Source organism: Dermacentor albipictus, chromosome 2 (genome assembly GCF_038994185.2).
Source record: "Dermacentor albipictus isolate Rhodes 1998 colony chromosome 2, USDA_Dalb.pri_finalv2, whole genome shotgun sequence".
Taxonomy (NCBI): Eukaryota; Metazoa; Arthropoda; class Arachnida; order Ixodida; family Ixodidae; genus Dermacentor; species Dermacentor albipictus.
The window spans coordinates 66,772,455-66,791,143 of NC_091822.1; the positions used below are offsets into that span (position 1 = coordinate 66,772,455).

An 18,689-nucleotide genomic window follows, 5' to 3' on the forward strand; every position below is an offset into this window, starting at 1 on the left:
TTGAAAACCGCCACTACATGGGTCGAGCAGGGTATACGCGATGCTTTATTGCTTAAGAATAATGGTAGCAACTGTAATTTAGAGTAACGTTAGTAATGGTAATTCTGATCGAACGCCGCCGCCCATATATCGGTGCTGCAACAACGATGAAATCGGTGGCTAGGCTTGTTCTTTTATGCACGAAAGGCTAGGGAGATCACTCCCCACGTCGCAAGCTACCGTCGGTGCGGCAAATTGCGCAACAGTAATCTTCACCGGGAAACGTATGCGCGGAGCGCTACGTGCGTCGCATTGTTATCAGGAGCGCGTTATCATCAATCATGCGGTTCGGATGATTGTGTTGCGCTTGTTCTTTATTGAAATGTAAGCTGTTCTTTGTGGTGTATGCGCTATTCCAAGGAATGTACGCGCACTGTTCGATTCGCTGTGCCGACTGCTTGAAGCCCTTGCCTTACGGGCGCGCGAGCCACTGCTCGTAGCCCGGCACTGCAGCCCGGATCGGGCCACATTTTTTCCTTACGCCAACTATGCTGAGGCTACCAGCTTCGCTGTAAATGTAGCACTGCACAATAGTTAACGACTATGTAATGCAGTATACTTGGGCTCATAATAAGCGCACAAACAAGAAGTGATACAATGGGCAGACAAAAAGAAAATATAATCAGTTAACCATAACACAGTAAAAACCGCAGCAAAATAATTGCGAGTGATTGCAAAAATTCATCCAAACTGCGGGTAAACGGAGGTATATATCTTGCGAACATGGCATTTATATTTTTAGCGCTTATAACGAAGGAACACGTTTTAAAGATTTTCACGCTGATCGTTGGCGCCGCGAAGCACTCCATGAAAAGGTATAGCGTGCAGAGGAGTACCCCCATCTGAGCGCTCATGTCATAGTTGCAGCTTTCTTGCATAGTCACGTCGTCCGCAGTAAAACACGCACTTTCGGGGAACAGCGACGGGCCTCCCTTCGCCACTCTTAACGTCGTCGCTGTACGTGATCGAAAAACACTTCTCTTTGGGTAATAAGAAAAAAAGAAAGAAAAGAAGAAGGAAGGAAGGAAAGAACAGGAGGTTCTATATGGAAGCGACTTCCGGCAACATTACTTCTCTTCTCAACAAGGCAAACACATTGTTTCGCAAGGAAACAAAGCGAAGCCGCCTCATTCCAAATTTTACGTACGAGAGCAACTATAGGGAAGAGGAAAACAAGAACAAAAGGAAAGCAATTGCCACCACATTGCCAAGTATAACTCGCGGGCAGGCGCCTCCACACGGAGGCGGAAAACAAAAGACAAAACCGGAGACGCACGGAGATCGACAAAGGCAAAAGGCTGACACATCTGCGTCTCCGGCGGTTCGCCAAGCGCTGTAAAGAAAAGAGAGAGAAAAAAAAAAGAAGAGGCTTTCGGCGCACTCATCTCTAAACAACAGCCGGCGCTCATTCGCAAAACTGCGAGCTCGGGGGCAGAGGCAAGCAAACCGCCGCGCTTTCCGAAAGCGAACGCAGAAGCGAAAAGAAAAAAAAAAAGCCCTCCTCTTCAAAGACGCGCGACAAGGCGCGAACACAGCTCGCACCGCGTCCACGCACACAGTTGCGAACACGGCACAAACTGCTGTCTTGTCGCACTCCGTTAACAAGCATTGTTCGTCGTGCAGGGCAGGAGACAACGGAGTGTGGGCATACGTCGCACTCACCAGGCTCGTATCATAATACGTCGAGCGCAGACTGTGGTAAGGACAGAGCGATTTGGTCACTCACTCCGCGGCCCTGCCTCTTGACGTGCGTTCTGTGTTTGTACAGCCACACCGCATCGTTTGTTGTCCGGACGCTTCTTCCGGTCGCAGGCGCGTTTTACAGAGACGCAGTGATTGTTGCCCGGGCTACGTAACGCCGAACAAGGAAGCCCCCCTTTTACGGCTCCGGTAAACGCGCCGTCGCTTGTGCGTTCGTCTGCATTGCCCATCGGCCGCTGCCCGCGGTACACTCTCCTGTGGATCGTTGACCGTCAGCGTGGAAGCGATGTGTGTGAGCTCGCCGGGAGAACGGCAGTTTCGGAAGGACGAGCGATCGATTCCACGACGGACGGAAGCGTCGGTTGTCTTTCCGTTCGTCAAGTCGAGAAGAAGCGCCGAGCTTTGTTTGCCCTCAGTGGCCGCGTGGCAGCGACCGTAAACTCAATAAGCCCGGAAACGAGGCTAACTGGCGAAGAGATCTTAACGAGAACTATATGTATAAGGACGACGAGAGGGCTGTTGTATACTACCGCGTTTCCTCGCCATTTCCTGTTGGGCCTTCGTGAAACACGGTGTAGTTGGCCGGGATTGGGATTGTGCGGATATACTTCTGTTTCTGCACTATATACTAACGATCGTATTTTTCCACACTGCAAGACCCTCGGGTTGCACTATAGCTCAAATTTAATTTACTTAGTTAACTAAATACACCTGTGAATCTTCTTGGAGATTGCCAGTTAGCACGTTAGACGCATTCTCCGTATATGGACGCCAAACATAGCAATAACTGAAGTTTTATTCATTCATTCGCACTGTGTGCGCAAGACGTGTTCGCTCATATAGAGTACAGAGCCGGAACATTTCAACTAAAAATAAAGTGTTTGCGAGAGAGACCGACCGCTACATTGCAGAGCGGTCGTTAAGAAACCTGGCTTACCCCGCTCTCCTCCCAAAGTTTTCGCTATTGCGAAATTGAGGGGCAGCGTACCACGGTAAGAAAAAAAGTACACTGCACTTGTGCGCCGTCGATGTCTGAAGGCATGCGTCTAGAGAATGCGGCGTGAAACCGATATATGTACTACCGACAGAGAATACAACGGACAAAGACGCAGAGCGCTCGTCGGCTTTATCCGCAGCCGACGACGTCGGACGTTTAGCGAAAGACCATCGCTCACAGGGCCGACTATATATATATGCTCAATCCGCACGCCGTTCCACACGATCCGCGAGGCTCCAGTCCGCCTTATGGAAGCCGGTGCGGAAGACCTGAAAAAAAAAACGTTCGAAAACGCTTTACCTTGTGCGGGCTCAGCACGTTTGCTCAGAGGTGCGGTGTCTGTGAAAAAACACGATTCCCCGCTTGTTTACACGGCGACGTACCGACTGTGCTCGTCACCGGTGCTTGCCCGTAAGCCTTGCGTGGACTGCGGATCAGTGGCGCTACACAGCGAAATATTTGTTCGAGTGACGGCTTGCCGCGCCCTCTCGACGCCGAAGTGTGCGCTGGACTCGGGAACAGCGCAAGCGCGAACCAGGTCCAAACGCCGATTTACTTTATGTATGCACACGCGCACCGCGAGCAGCGTGAATTTCAGCTTAGGAGAGAAGGCATGCACACACACGCAGGGCGAGCATCACCGCCTATATATGGGATGGCGGCGTTGGCACAGCTCGCATGCAGAGCTTGCTCGCTCTGGGGCAGCGGCGGCAGCCTTGGGACCGGCGCCTGCGTTTTCGAGAAGCGCCTGCACCGAGGGAGGAGCGCGGCGCCTGTTTGCTTGACGGCGGCTTTTCGAGGCCGCGGTGCCGAATGCGCGCCCCCCCCCCCCCCCCCGCCCGCGTTGAAAGCTTCGAGGCAGGGTGAGGGAATCAGTATAGTGCTCGACCAACTGACCGTAGTATGGAGCCGATGTGCAGAAACTGCAATAATATACGTGTGAACGCTGTTCTTTTTTCATTCTTCTTTTGCATCTTATACCACGCGGCAATTGCTCCAAATTAAACTTCTGGCCCAAAGGGGAACGACGCATAGATTTACGTGAACTCCTTTGAAAGGACGCTGGGATTCCCGCAGTGCGAGATAAACTCGCAAAGCAGTTATAAATCCTCGTTATAGTATACGACTACACTTACAACGACGGTGTCGGGGGCCGCTTGAGAATACTGTGTCGCAGATGGCTGCCGCAGACCAAGGCGCAGGAATTGCCGGCCATGTATGCCAGGCTAACCCCGCCTGCTTCAACATCACCACCACCACCACCACCAGCATTTTCGATCCCTTCGGTAAAAAAAGAAACGTGCGCGGCGCGCACTTCGCTTTTCCTTTGGGAAAGAACTATCGCATATACGCACGCGTTATTTCCGCCCTTCCTCTTGTCGTGCATGTCCCACTCTACGAAGGAACCTTCGTCTTCGGACTCCGGATGCACCACCCACACGGATCACTACAATTTACAGGCGCTCAAAAAGGAAAATACGAAGTACGCCCGGCGTTTCCCACGGAGGAAGCGCTTCAATTAAGACTGCGTGCACATACGACAAGCGACTCGCAAACAGACCTTCGGACTAGACTCTTGACGGGCTCTATACTCTCGCGATGATGAACCGTGCACGAAGAGGTTTGACACACACGGCCCGCGCGCATTCGTGCACGGAACTGCAGCAACGGCGGCATCCTTGAGGAGCTGGAGGAGGAGACATCGTGGGCAGCGCACGCAAGGAGGCCACGCGCGTCACCGAAGCGGAGCTGCGTGCCGATTGCGAGTGACTGACAAGCGCGGCCCGCATGCACGCAACACCGCCGTGACGGCGGCCCCTCCCCCCGCCGACTTTGCGGGCCCTGACAACGAGGAACCGCGCCGCGGTGGTGGCCGCGTCTTGCGTGCGATGGCAGGCTGGGGAGAGTTCAAAGAACAGTTATCTGACAGCCACCGACCCTCTCTCTCGCTCTCTCCCCTCTTCGAGCCCCATTTCGCTCCCATTCATACGCTGCGCGGTCTTTCTCGAGGCTGGTTATGCTGCCACAGGTTCGTCCCGTCGTTGCGACTCGTGAATAGCGGCGACTAATTGACGGCAGTGAGAAAGTATAGCAACTGTAGTTAGCACGGGTGAAACAGTCAACACTTTCATTCGCCTCCAACACTTCTCCGCTTTCTTCGTTTCGAGTCACCAGGAGGTCCTGTCTAACAGCGGGTTCCTCCTGACAGTTTTGTACGGCGAGAACGCCTTCGGGACTTCCATATCCCACGCGTATATATGACATGTATCCTAAAATGCGTTAATAATTCAATATCAAAGCCGCTTTAGCGTCCCGACTCTGGAGTCCTGCTCCAGGAAGAGAAAAAAAAAAGAAAAAAACGCGCTTGTAGGCTTCAAAAATATGGCCGCCACACTGTACTGCTAGTAAAGCATTGCTAGTCACTGTTTGCACAGGACCAGTCACAAGCCATTTCAGCTATCGGCCCAAATATATGTGTAAATTCGACCTAATGCGTTCTAGTAGCACTTGATTGATTGATTGATTGATTGATTGATTGATTGATTGATTGATTGATTGATTGATTGATTGATTGATCGCGATAAGCGAGCGTGTCACGAAAGCCGTGTCCTCGATGTCACTGGCTCGCGGTTGAGGCAAATGGAGCCCGCTATATATGCAGCGTTCGTGGAAAGGCTGTGGTGGAGGATTACAGGGAGTCACGTGAGCGAGGGCTCTCTCGACAAACGCGCGCGATGGACGGCGGTAAACAAATCCGTTTCGCCCACGTGTCAAGCGAAGCACTGACGGCTGGCACGCACGATTTCGCCACATTGTGCAGCGTACACGACGACCGATATGCCCCTTTCCCCAAGGACGCTTCTCGGCCAAGGAAAGTGGCTCACGGCTTGACAGCGCGCTGTTCGCCGCCCCGATGTGCATGGCGGACGGGTGGGTGTGCGTGAGGATGAAATAATGCGACCCGTTTCTGCAAGGTAAGGCCACTCGATGCGAAAGCATTCGAGCATCCTTGTACCACTTGCTTGCATATTCGTGTTTGCTAATTTACCATTTGAGACGTTAACGTTCAGTTCTCGGAAACATTCCGTCCCCCACGAGGGGGCTTGATCTCTTAGAGGGAAGACGAATGAAACAAACTATGACAGCCAAATATTGCAAAATATATAAGCTAAGATAAACAAAAAAAACGTCAAAGTATAAAAACAAACTTGGGGGCGGGGGGGGAGGAGTCGAATTGCGAGATTATTATCCACAGTTCGTGGATTATTATCCACAGTTGCTACCTGTTCATAACATGGCTTATATTCACTAGCGGGGAATGGCGAACATAACGGTGGATAAATAAAGGTGGTAATAGAAATTAATTTTCAGCTGCATTTTCAACAGTAAGCGCTGTGAAAAAAGATAAGAAAGAAAGAAAGGAAAAGAACCGACAAAGTAGAGGAGGTAAGAAGTTTAAGTAGGCAACACGTCGCAATCGATAACAATATCCTGGAATGGGGCGCAATTAAAGTACCACTGTGGGCTAAACCTTGCACAGTGATCAGAAGAAGGGGCAACAGGGGTTGTCAGGTCCAGGTGAATTCCGCACAGTCCTTCGACTTAATTGTTAGAATTCACTCTGCGATTCTCTCCGCATTTTCTTCTCCATTAATACAACGTATTCAGTTAACACTTCTGCAAGCACGGGCTCCTAGGGCTACCACCATCAGTATTCATAAAAACGTCTGCGATACTCAAATCGTTATAGCATATGCAACATTGAAAGGACGTATATTCTGCTGTGCAGAACTTGGAATGGCGCATTGGACGAGCGGTCATTGCACTATTGTTTCTTATTTACCCGCAGCAAGCGGCTTCTGTTGTTCTCGGTCTCAAAAAGTTGCTACTCTTGGAAGTCGAACTGCATATCTGCGACTGCTCGCAACCTTGTTTACGTAATACAGAAAGAAACTGGAAGGCCTGCGACTACTGAACAGTTTATTAGCCTATAGTAAGTAGTCGCTGAAGTATATGTTTGTCGCTAAATGGAGGCTGAAGCTTTTAATCTTACTGTGTATGTGAGCAATGTACGACACAATTGACATCGTAGGACACAAAGGATAACTTTTCAACCTTCATGCGTTCGGGTAAACGGTAAATACAACTGGTTTCGGCGACTCGTTTGAAGATTCAGTGTATAGTTTAGTTGTGAAGCGCTGCAAGAACACACTTTCGCAGATGCTCCCGTTGTGCTATAATCATTGCTAGGAAGCACTTTCGCTCAATTTCTAAATATAGTCGAAAAAAAAGAGGTAAGTCTACACGAATCATCCTGGCCTGTCTAGTTTCCGCATGCCGATCCCAAACACTTTCAAGCCACGTCAGTGACGGCGATGGGTGCGTGGTTATAGGTTATAGTGAGAAGAGCGTACGCGACTCCAAGGGCTCCGTCACACGCCGTCGGGCATACGTGACACCGTTACGAAAGATGCCGCTACCGGCGTTCAGCATGGGCGGACATCCGGGCACCTTCGTAATCACAGAGAGACGGAGCGCGCGGCTCGGCTAATTCCCCTGGCGCACATACATAACCGACGCTGCCGGCGTCTTTCATCATCGGCCACCGCGGGGAGAGGACGACTGCAGTGCCGGGTCAACCGCATCACGTTAGGAGCGGTCACGTCTTCCTCCCGTATTATACCGCGTGACATCTCTCTCTCTCTCTAACCCGTCCCTGTACGATGCACGTGCATACATGCCTACACACGCAGCGCGCGTAACACGTGGTGGCACGCACCGTCGACTCGAACCCCCCTTGCCCTCTCGGGCGCGGGACCCGCGCCTGCTCGCTGGCCCCGTTCGGAGGGGGCATGACGGCACCCCCACGAAACGGGACGGGCCGAGGAAGGCGCGTCTGTTGTACCGAGAAGCGCAAAGGAAGGACCCTCGCTGCCACACGCTCCGCGCACATCCCGTGGACACAGGCTGCCATTTCGGATGCCAGTGCGCTCAAGCTTTCCCGCATACTGACAAAAGCGCCAGAGAGGAGCAAGCACGTCTTGCATATAAAACGGGTTACGCGATCACGCATACGGTGCCCCCTTTCCCATCATTCATCTCGAGGCAGGAGCTTTCTCGTTCTGTAAACGGTAGTCCAACGGCACAAGCGCCGCGCGTGACCGTATACGAAATGGTGGCGAAGGCCCGTTGCTTAGGCGTTCGAAAGGTTTCGCGGATTGGCTGTTTCAAGCGCGGCATGAAACGTCCGCGTATCTGTTGCTGTTCAAAACGTGATCTGATTTGCGTCGTAGTCCAAGCGGCTGGCCTCGCCAGCACTTGTACGACTTGTACGAAGCCACAATGCTATCTGGCTATAGTGCGTGGCGCCTACACTGCTACGAGAGCCAAGCGCACGAATCTCTACGGAGGTGGCGGAAGTAAGAAGCCGCACAGTGCGTATAGAAAGTGGTGCACCGTCAAATCAGGCGTACAGTTGTGGGAACGTAAGAATTTCCCGCAACACGCTGCGCAAGATACACATGACCTAACACCCCTCCTGAGTAATTGTGGGGGTCAACAGTTGTTATAAATATAGCCGGAAGTCGAGCACTCCAAAGGATAAAATTTAATACATTTTCGAGCACGCCCGAGACGCAAGGGGTAGTCTGTTGAAGACGAAGTCCTCAGCGGTACGCTTTGAGCACTTCATCTTCCTGCTGTTGGTCCTCAAAACGAGGAGGAGGAATAAACGTTCTTTATAGAAGTGACCCGACGGTGAAATCATCCGAGGTGGACGTCCTCTCTGTGGGTCTGAGCGGATAGCTTGGCCCTGCTGAGCAGACGATGCTGGTTTTCAGGCCTGGGACTTGTCAGCTGGGCCTCCCACTGCTCGACGGTTAGTCCGGTGATGCGCAGTGTCGATGGGCTTTGCCCACACTCCCATGCCGCGTGGTGATTGGACGAAGAGGAGAAGGCCTACTTGTAAGCGTAGCTCGTAGGATACATGCCGTTCAGCAGGGTGCCGAGCGGGAATGTGCCGGTCTTTAGTTTCCGGATAATCACGGCCTTTCTGGTCAACTTTGGATGCGGGGTTCGGTAGGTCCCCAGTCTGTAGTGGCTCAGGATGTCGGTGCGTATTTTCGGGACGCCGATCGGGCGGATGTGACGAGGCTCGTGAACCCGGTATGACAGCCCGGAGACTGATCTCGGGCAGCGGCGTGAGTCGCTATATACATTACCCACCAGGGACTCGTGTGCCGGGGTCCAGACAATGTATATTTCTTGAAGATTGTCCAGTTTCTCGAGGATGCTCAGGGCTGGTTTGGAAATGCGGCCCTTTTGGTAATTTCTGCGTGCTGTTTGCGAGTCCGTGATCACTGTCATGAGCTCATGCTCTCACGCTTGCCCGCCGTGGCCTTCAGGGCTATCGCCGTTTCTTGCGAGGAGTCGATGTCTGGAGTGTTCACCGAGGCCGCTGCTACCTCTTCTCCCTGGCCGTTGGTCACGCTAACAGCGTGGGTCACTGTGTTTTTGCCGCGTCGGTGTATCTGACTTTTCGGTCCCTCGTAGGCTTCACGCAGAGCTTGTACTCGCGCTTGCCTCCTTTCTCTGTTGTATTCAGGGTGCATGTTTCTCGGGATGCTGGCCACTGATCTCGCTCAGGGATAGAGGGACCCGCTGATTTTGGATTCATATTCGACTGGGTAGACCAGTCTTCTCAGCGTGTCCCTGCCCGTCGCACTGGTGAGCTCGAGTCGCTCTATGTGACTCGTCTTGTGGGCCTCTGCTATATATAGTGCCTCCCAAGTATTGTGGATGCCCAGGCTGAGTAGTTTCTCCGTCAACGTCGCCGAGGGAAGCCCCAGCTTGTTCAGTGTTTCGTATATGAGGGTGCTCAGTTTGTCCATCTCGCTGCTCTCGAGACCCATGTAGGTGCGGGATGCGGTAATTAAGTGGCCCTGTTGATTATCAGGGCTTGTATTATTTTGATAGTGTCGTGCTCCTTCAGGCCGTGCTTTCTGTTATTCACTCTTCGCAACCGGTGCGCGACTGGGTAACTGTCGCTCGCAGCTTCTTAACGGCGGCGAGACCGGCACCGTCCTTGTGGAAAGTCAGGCCCAGGATACGGAGCGTGTGCACCTTGGGTAGGTTGACTCCACGCAGGGTCAATGTTGGGTCCGCGGAGAGCCCGCCCTCTCGTCCTGGGGAGGTGGCCCTCTCGTCCTCTTTTTGAGGATTAGGAAGGTTAATTGCTCTGTTAGTGCAGTAAGTTCTGAGAGTAACCTCATATCCCCCCCCCCTTTTTTTTCTTCGTGTGTGCACCCCTTTTGCCTTAAGGAGTTAACGTTCGAGTGCAGCCAGTCGGACCGCAGCAGCGCATACAGCTAACGACGGCGTGCGTGCTTGCGACGCTCGGCGTCTGCCGGCTCCACGCTCGACGTGCGCGCCAGCGCGCGTTAACGCACGCCTGAGCGGACACGCTGCCTGCGCTACACGCTCCCGCGGCGGGCACAGCGCTGTGGGAGTATGAGAGAGAGAGAGGGGAGGGAGTTCGAAAGAAGGCTTGAGCAAGCGCACTTTAATCGGAGGGTGAGAGAAGCGGGGAGAGGCTTGTCGTTGGCTGCGAGCGCCATGTCCTGCGGACGGCTCCGGCAACGCACTCTTTCTCCAGAAAGGTTCACGAGAAGGACGCGCATATTAGATGTGTAGGAAAAGGACGGGGTTAGGAAATACAACAGAGAGAGAGAGAGAAAGAGCGCGCGAGGGCACGAGAGGCCAACAGTAAAAGAAAGCGAAACAAATTAAAGAGCAGAAAGAGAAGAGAGCTAAACGAGTGCTTCTGCTGCTGCAGAAAGCTCAACAGGCCTGACAGAGCGTCACTAGCCGCCCGCTCCTGGCGGCGGTGGTCGTTGCACGACTGCCCAGCAGCTTGCAGCAGTACAGGAAGACATAGATCGCATGCTGTTGTGCCATTACCACAAGCCCGGATTCCGAATCTGCAAGATGCAGAATCTATCCTGCGAGCGCCCTAATTCTCCCTTCACAAGTCAAGATGCTGAGCCGTCAGGCAGCGGTGTCCTGCGGGAGAAGCATCGGCAGGCGACGTGTTTAGACGTGTCAGCGTGTACCAGACAGCCCGGCGCCGCACCTCCTCTTGCATGGAGGTCACCACGCGCGCGAACTTTGAACCGGGTGGCCAGCGCGGTCGCTGGTTGGACCCCTCGGACGACCGTCGTGTGCTGACTTTGTATTGGGCCGTTTGAGTGACAATGGTTCCTCGGGGATTATAAAAGCAGCGACGCGCTGCCTGAAAAACAGGATCCGCCGACCCACCGGGAGACAGTGTCGCTCCCGACTGGGGTGAGATGTGTCACGCGTTTTCGCCGGACGTCGCCGTGCGAGAACAGTCGCGTTTGTTGTGAGCACTCGGCCCCAGTGCCGACCCGTTCATGTCCTGTATGATAACCTGTATATAATGTATAAAGTCCCTTTTGTTATTCTCAGCGACGCCAGGCTCGGAGTCTTCGCTACCAACGCTCTGTCACGAAACGGGTGACGAGCGCTACGGGACCACAAAGTCGTAATCGTGGTGCAGCGGTACAAAGTCGTAACACTGGTGGCAGCGGTGGGATTGACCGGCATCAGCTACCTCGGCGCGGTGAGTGCCTGAAGTTTACCTCAAACACCAGACTTTCTCTGACACAGGTTATAGTAGCTTAGGGAAGGATTTGGTGTTGCATTGTGATAACCTTGTGTGTTTCAAGCCTAGTAAGAGTGTTTTGAAAACCAGGGGATGCTGAGGGGGTAAACAGGGCAGTGTGTGAAATACTTGCATATGTCTTACTAGTAGTGTTATAGTAGCGTACGGCAGGTATATTCAAAAAGGGTAAACAGCAGGAGGACAGTGTGAACGATGGAGAAGTACAAGGTGAAGGAACTTCTCGAAATTTGTGAGGAGTTGGGCATTGAGTTGGGCTCAACCAAAAGAAAGAATGCGATCCTTGAGGTCATGAGGACTGGGGACGTAACGGCTGAGGAAGCCGCTGAGGCCTGGGCGGATATCAATGAACGTCGGGAAAGGAAGGAGAAGGAACGTTGCGAGCAGGAAAGGAGAGAAAAGGAACTTCGCGAGGAGGAAAAGGAGGAAAGGAGAGAGAGGGAGCGACGTGAGCACGAGCTTAAAATGAAAGAGTTGGAGATCCGAAATAACTCGCCAGCGCCTAGTCTCACTTCTAATGTTCCAAGAATACGCGATCAACTTCCACCCTTTGTCGTCGGAGAGGATATGGCCAAATACCTCGTGAAATTTGAGCACGTGTGCGAACGGAATAGCATTGAGCGATCCCTCTGGGCACAGAATCTGTTAGCGTTGCTTCCTGGGGAGGCATCAGACGTAATAACTTGCTTATCGAAAGAGGCGTTTGAGAGCTACAGTGATGTGAAGGAAGCGCTGCTGCGGAAGTACAAATTGTCGCCCGAAGCTTTCCGGCAGAGGTTCCGGTATGCAAAAAAGGGTAAGGAGTCGAATGTTGACTTCGCGTTTCGTCTAAAAGCCGACCTGGTGGAATGGCTGAAGGGCGAAGAGGTTTACGACGACCGCAACAAAATCGTCGAATGCATCGCGTTGGAGCAGTTCTACCGTTGCATTGATGAGGATGTCAGGCTCTGGCTGCAAGATAGGCTAAAGGAGGTTAAGCTAAACAAGGCAGCAGAGTTGGCGGAAGAGTATTACACCCGCCGCAGCTTGCACAGCAAGGCAGTGCGCGTAGAAAAAGCTGATAGAAGAGATGGGTTTTCCGGGAAGCCCGACGAACGGAAGCAAATCACGCGTCGCGAGTTTCGGGAAGACGAATCCCTTACCAAAGAAACTGTAATGGAAGGACAGAATGCATCTCAGAATGATGGCGATGGTACGAAACAGCGAAACGAAATGACGCGTTCTTTTGAAAAACGGAAACCGTTAACCTGCTACAATTGCAAAAAGCAAGGGCACATCGCTGCAAGCTGCCCAGAGAGAATTGCTTTTGCAACGATACAGGAAACTCACAAAAACATACGTCTATTGGAGCCCTATGTGCAGGAAATTAAGGTAAACGGCAAGAAGTGCCGAGCACTGCGGGACTCTGCAGCAACTATGGACGTTGTTCACCCGTCTTTCGTCTCCTCGAGTGATTTTACGGGAGAGTGCGTTAGGATACGGCAAGTGGCCGAGAAGGAGAGTGTCTGTTTACCGATCGCAACGGTTATCATTGAAGGAGAGTTTGGGAAAATTAACACCGAAGCCGCTGTGTCAGCCGCCCTCCCGGAGCAATTTTCCTACCTCTTCTCAAATAGCTCGGAGCAGCTGCTGAGGGATCACGGCAAATCATTCTTTGCCGACGTGGCGTACATGGTCCCCACGCGATCCGAAGCGCGCCCGCTGTCGAGGGAACTTGACTTAGCGTCGGTGAGCGAACAGCGGTGCGGTACAGGGACCGATCAGGGTAACTTGAGTGGCGAGCAGTCACGGGAGAGGCAGAGCTCGGAGGCTGGCCTAGGCGAGCGGGTCCTGGAGGTGAGTGGGAGTGACGCGTGCAGTGCTAGCCGCGATAGAGACGCGACGCCGCAATTAGGCGACGCGGGCTCCACACTCGCTCCGGTTTCCGCCAGCTGGCAGGAGCAGGCTGCAGTTGAAAGGGAAACTCGGATTCGCGAGCAACAGGAAGATTGTTCACTAGCCGATCTGAGGAAGAGCGTCAAACGGGGAGTGAAAAAAAGGAGGGTTTCATTTGGCAAGGAATCTGGCTTATTGTACCGCCGCTACACGGATAAGCAGGGTCGCAAATATAAGCAGCTTCGGATTCCGCGAAAATATCGCCGGGAAAAATGAATGACCTCATTTGCTTCCTCAGAATTATGTTTTCGGTCCAAGTGATTTCAAGGGGACCATTCTATTTGTAATTATTATTGCTGATTAATAATTGTTTCTATTTTGTTGCGTTGTTAATTTGAAAACTGGTTGTTTGAGCCTTGTGTACTAGATCGTGCACCTACCTCCTGTTGCAGCGGGAGCAAAAGGGGGATAGCTATTTAGTTAGGTGGATTTGGATTATGGCCTTGTCTGGTGTTTGACGGGAGACAGAGGGCACTTGTTCGTGTTTGGTGTTGCCTTTTGCCGGTCGGTTTTGCAAGCTGCAGAACGACCAAGCGGGACCAGGGGCGAGAAGCAAGGTCTTAGGAACGACCCGAGCGGAGCTGGTCAAGGTGCCTTGGCGACGACGCGGTGAGCAGAGCTCCTGTCCTGGCGAGTCGGACCTGGGCACGTGAAGTTACCTGGCGTCCCGACACTGGACGTGAACTTGGACGAGCCTGACGAACGTGCGCGCCCGGCATCCGAGCCACGTGGAGGCAGCTCGTCTTCCCGGCGCCTTATCTGAGGGCGGGGATGCTGTTGTGCCATTACCACAAGCCCGGATTCCGAATCTGCAAGATGCAGAATCTATCCTGCGAGCGCCCTAATTCTCCCTTCACAAGTCAAGATGCTGAGCCGTCAGGCAGCGGTGTCCTGCGGGAGAAGCATCGGCAGGCGACGTGTTTAGACGTGTCAGCGTGTACCAGACAGCCCGGCGCCGCACCTCCTCTTGCATGGAGGTCACCACGCGCGCGAACTTTGAACCGGGTGGCCAGCGCGGTCGCTGGTTGGACCCCTCGGACGACCGTCGTGTGCTGACTTTGTATTGGGCCGTTTGAGTGACAATGGTTCCTCGGGGATTATAAAAGCAGCGACGCGCTGCCTGAAAAACAGGATCCGCCGACCCACCGGGAGACAGTGTCGCTCCCGACTGGGGTGAGATGTGTCACGCGTTTTCGCCGGACGTCGCCGTGCGAGAACAGTCGCGTTTGTTGTGAGCACTCGGCCCCAGTGCCGACCCGTTCATGTCCTGTATGATAACCTGTATATAATGTATAAAGTCCCTTTTGTTATTCTCATCGACGCCAGGCTCGGAGTCTTCGCTACCAACGCTCTGTCACGAAACGGGTGACGAGCGCTACGGGACCACAAAGTCGTAATCGTGGTGCAGCGGTACAAAGTCGTAACAATGCCCACGCGCGCAAGCGTGTATGAAGAACGCGAGTCCAGCCAGTTCCGTGCACTATTTTTGAAGTCCGAACTAAGCTACAGCGAAGTGCATCAAAACGACGGAAGGAGATATATATGCACACACACTTTTCGTGTCTTTCGTGGCCCACCCACGCTTCTGGCAGCGGATACGGCAGGAATTCCTAAGGGTCAACGTGGTGCGCACTGCGCTATGTAAACACCGGGCCAACAAGGCACGCACACGCTTTGAGTCGCCATCTGAAACGTGATTAAGAACCGCGACTATACGTGCGTTCATTAAGAAATCATGTTTCGTTTTTACGTGACTATTCAATGTGTGCTCACTGACTTGCAAGGCTGTGGATTATACGTATACTGCACGTCACTACTTGCTGCTGGAATATAAACAGGATGGGACGCTCTTTTCCTTACTTCCTACTGTTTCGCGTCCTGTTACGTACACCGCAACGTATGCGGCACTGCTACGTCCGATCTCGAAGTGAATTGACGAATCTGCGAATGCTTATTCTTGCAGCATACCCTTAATTCATGATGGCGTCCATTCCGAGTATCATGAAAAAGCGGCGAAAAACCCAGCAGGAAAAGAAGCAAAAAAACGTCAAGGCATGAATTCTTACTCTCTATGTGCTATATAAAAAAAAAAAAGGCTCCTCTGCCGCTACTTCTGCGATCCGCAACTTGGAAGATCGATTCAGAGATCACTAAATAAACAGCAACATTGTTTAAATATTAGGACTGTCCAAAGCTTCCAGCGAGCTGCCTAAATCTTTCTCTTCAGTATGCGTAATTCGGCAGACTTATGTAGCCGGCTTTCCGGCGAGCATGAACTCGTCTTGGCAGGCTTGATGCAGCGACTCGTTCTTTCGCATTTTCTTTCATTTTCAGGCGGCCGAGCGAATGGACAATACCGGTGGCGGCACGGTCACGGTTCTCCCCTGCTCCACCTCCCTTTCAAGTGAGCGCGTGCGTGCGCATTTATGCTCGAGAGCGCCCTGTCTGGACGCTCCTGGACGCCTTCCAGCGTGACGAATTCCGGCGTAGCGGCCGTCGTCAGAGTCGGACAACGTCGACGCCCGACGACGTGCATCGTGTGTTAAGAGAGGGAGAGAATGCGGGCGATGACGGCGTCTTCACGGAAGCGAGCGCCACACACCACGACGCCCAAAGGGGGGTGGGAGGGTGAGACGCCCCCGCGACTTCCACGAAGGCGGGGGCGCAGGCGTTACACAATGCTCTTCTTCCACGACCCGGCGGAGAGGGCTGGCCGGCGAACTGAAAGGCAAGGTGAAGACGGTGCCGTCCGCAGAACTCGCCGCACTCGAGGAAGCCACGTCGGGCAGAAGGGTGGAAGTCGCGCGATGGACTCTGCCGCTTGTGTAAAGGAGATAACGGACAGCGGCACGGCGCCTTCTTTTCACACCGACTGTCGTTGATGGGCATAGAGGGTTTCCCCACAATAAATAACTATGGGGAACTGTGCGCTCTAAGTAAAACGCCAAGGAACACGGGAGTAACTAGACAGTCCCGAAAAAGGCCGCTTTCATGCCACAAGGGACTAACCACAGGAGTGTGCGTGTCTTGTGCAAATTTCGGATACTTAGTGTTTACTTATTACGACTGTCCTTGGTAGCAAAGAGAGCAACAGGAGGAATAAAGGCAACTGTTATTCCCCATGCACTCAGCTATTTTCCTCTGCGTCGTGGAGTGATGCGGCGAAAACGGTACTGTCCATAAACCGTGAATAACTTACAGTTCGTGCACTGACTGTTGAACTACATGCAAAGCACCAATTTGCCTATTCGTGAGAACAATTGCGTGAAATTTAAAAACGTGGAATATGCACTGCGCTAGAGTCTCCCTACAGGCGCTGCGAGTATATCGCGGTTCGGCCAGCGTGGGAATGACGGTTGCTTAATTAGCATACACGAATTTGCCTAAGCCTCGTCCTTTTGGCTTCCAAAGGCGTTGCGAATGAAACAACACACAACGGTTCTGGCAATTCAGGAATATGATCGTATGCCGTGTGCTCACGCGTTCGAACTTTATTCATATTGTTTGTTTCCTCCAAGCTAGCGCGTGAGTGGGGCATCACGTCTTCCGTCACTTTGGCTCAATTTTACTCTTTACACGTAAATCAGCATACTTTTTTCCCCATTCGGGTAATTTTCCTTTCATACTACCGCAGCCTTATTATGGATGCTAAATGAAGTGAAGTAGCAGAAATCACGTTTATGTAACCTCTCCACCTTGAACCCCTTACATAGCTAATCCTATTTTCATTCATTCATTCATTAATACTGTCAGCCCTCTTAGGACTATCTAGAAAGATGCGTAATAATGCCAGAAGAACATTTCAATCCAGAACCACGATAATTAAGACAAATCCGTGCACAACTCGTCAATCATATTGTCGCTGAATCATCACAGTGCCATAGTTCCCTCTAGTAATTTTTGTAGGATACTATGGCTATGACATGACTAATTCCGAGATCGGAGGCCACAATTACGGGTTCTCGACTTGATACATCATCTGTCTTTACTGCTGTTTGGGGGCCGGCTATCCAAAAATCTTACCCAAGAGAAAGAAGATAACGAGAAGAGCAAAAAAAAAAAAGTACTATGGAAAGATGTACAAGACTGTAGCACTGTAGTGTGTTCTGAAAATGCAAACCAAATGATTATTCGGCACTCGAGGTTAAACGGCCCAAGGATGCTCAAAACACGCGCGTCAACGACAAGTTATCAGAATGCGCACAAGAAAAAAAAAAAATACACGCACGTTCTCACCGGCAAATACACGGCACAGCGCGCCAACTGGCAGAAGCATTCCTCTGCGTACGAATACGGGTCAAAAACAACAAGTTCGAAAAGTTGATGAAGCTTGACGTCACTGAGGGACGCAGGGTTTAGAACAGACGCGCGAAGGAGGACTCCGATTTCATTTAGGCCAGATGGGCTCCCGCACAGCACGGTACACGAGCGCTTTTTTCTTTCTTTTTTTCTTTTTTTTTGCATTCCGCGCTCAGTGGAATTAATGCAGCCGCGGCGCGGTTGGGGAACGAGACGAGCACCAGCGCAATCCTCGACAGTTGCAGCGCCCGCAGAATATATAGCGGCAAGCGAGGCTGCAGCCCTGTAGTGACACGTGGTTGTGCTTTGTGCAAGCGAGCAACAACTTTATAGACGTTGAATGCATCTATGTAATGCACCACTAATGAGCGTCTTTGGGGTGCTTGTCTTCCGCTTAACCTCGTTCCCACCCTTTCCCACCTCGTTTACCTCTTTCACGTCCTGTCAGGCGTGAGTGTGCAAAATGTGCTTCCGTGCGCGTGAGCGAGAGGCGACTGCATGCCACCTTCATCACGGCATTAACAAGAGTAATCACTTAATGAGCGCGACAACACCACGCACGCAGAAACGAACAAACCGGCAACAACTGCCACGAAGCATATAGTTCATTAATATACCCAGAGAGAGAAGGGGTGGGAGCAAGTGAGGGAAGTGCTCTATACATAATGAATCGCGGAGAAGTTTGCACGCGCCTAGCTTACTACTTCAGATGTGAACGAAAATAAATAGAATTATACGCACAGTGCACGCCACGGACAACGTACCGCAGACAAAACGCACCACGTACACAATTCGCGCAACGCTATTTAAGGCGTCCCCGTTAAGAGCGGCAAGACTCAGCGTTGTCGCTGCGCAGGACGTACAGGCGGCGCTACACAGTTTTTTTGCATGGGCAAAGTATATGCACATTGCGAGTCATAATAGCTCAGGGCACTGTACCGTATCGCACTATACCGGTCGAATGTCGGCAACACAAACTACTTCCCATTTTAACTGCCACCTATATGCCCTCAACTT

The 18,689-nt window shown here is 52.2% G+C and overlaps 1 protein-coding gene and 1 long non-coding RNA gene across 2 annotated transcripts in view; one reads left to right on the forward strand and one right to left on the reverse strand.

Moving 5' to 3' along the window:
• The window catches only part of LOC135903206 (uncharacterized), a 258,736-nt gene that overhangs the window by 135,957 nt on the left and 104,090 nt on the right, over positions 1 to 18,689 (reverse strand). The window lies entirely within an intron of this gene.
• On the forward strand, positions 1,679 to 16,316 carry LOC135903259 (uncharacterized). Its single transcript, XR_010564771.1, has 3 exons — positions 1,679 to 1,737; positions 5,559 to 5,712; positions 15,708 to 16,316. It is a non-coding gene; the product is annotated as an uncharacterized lncRNA (long non-coding RNA).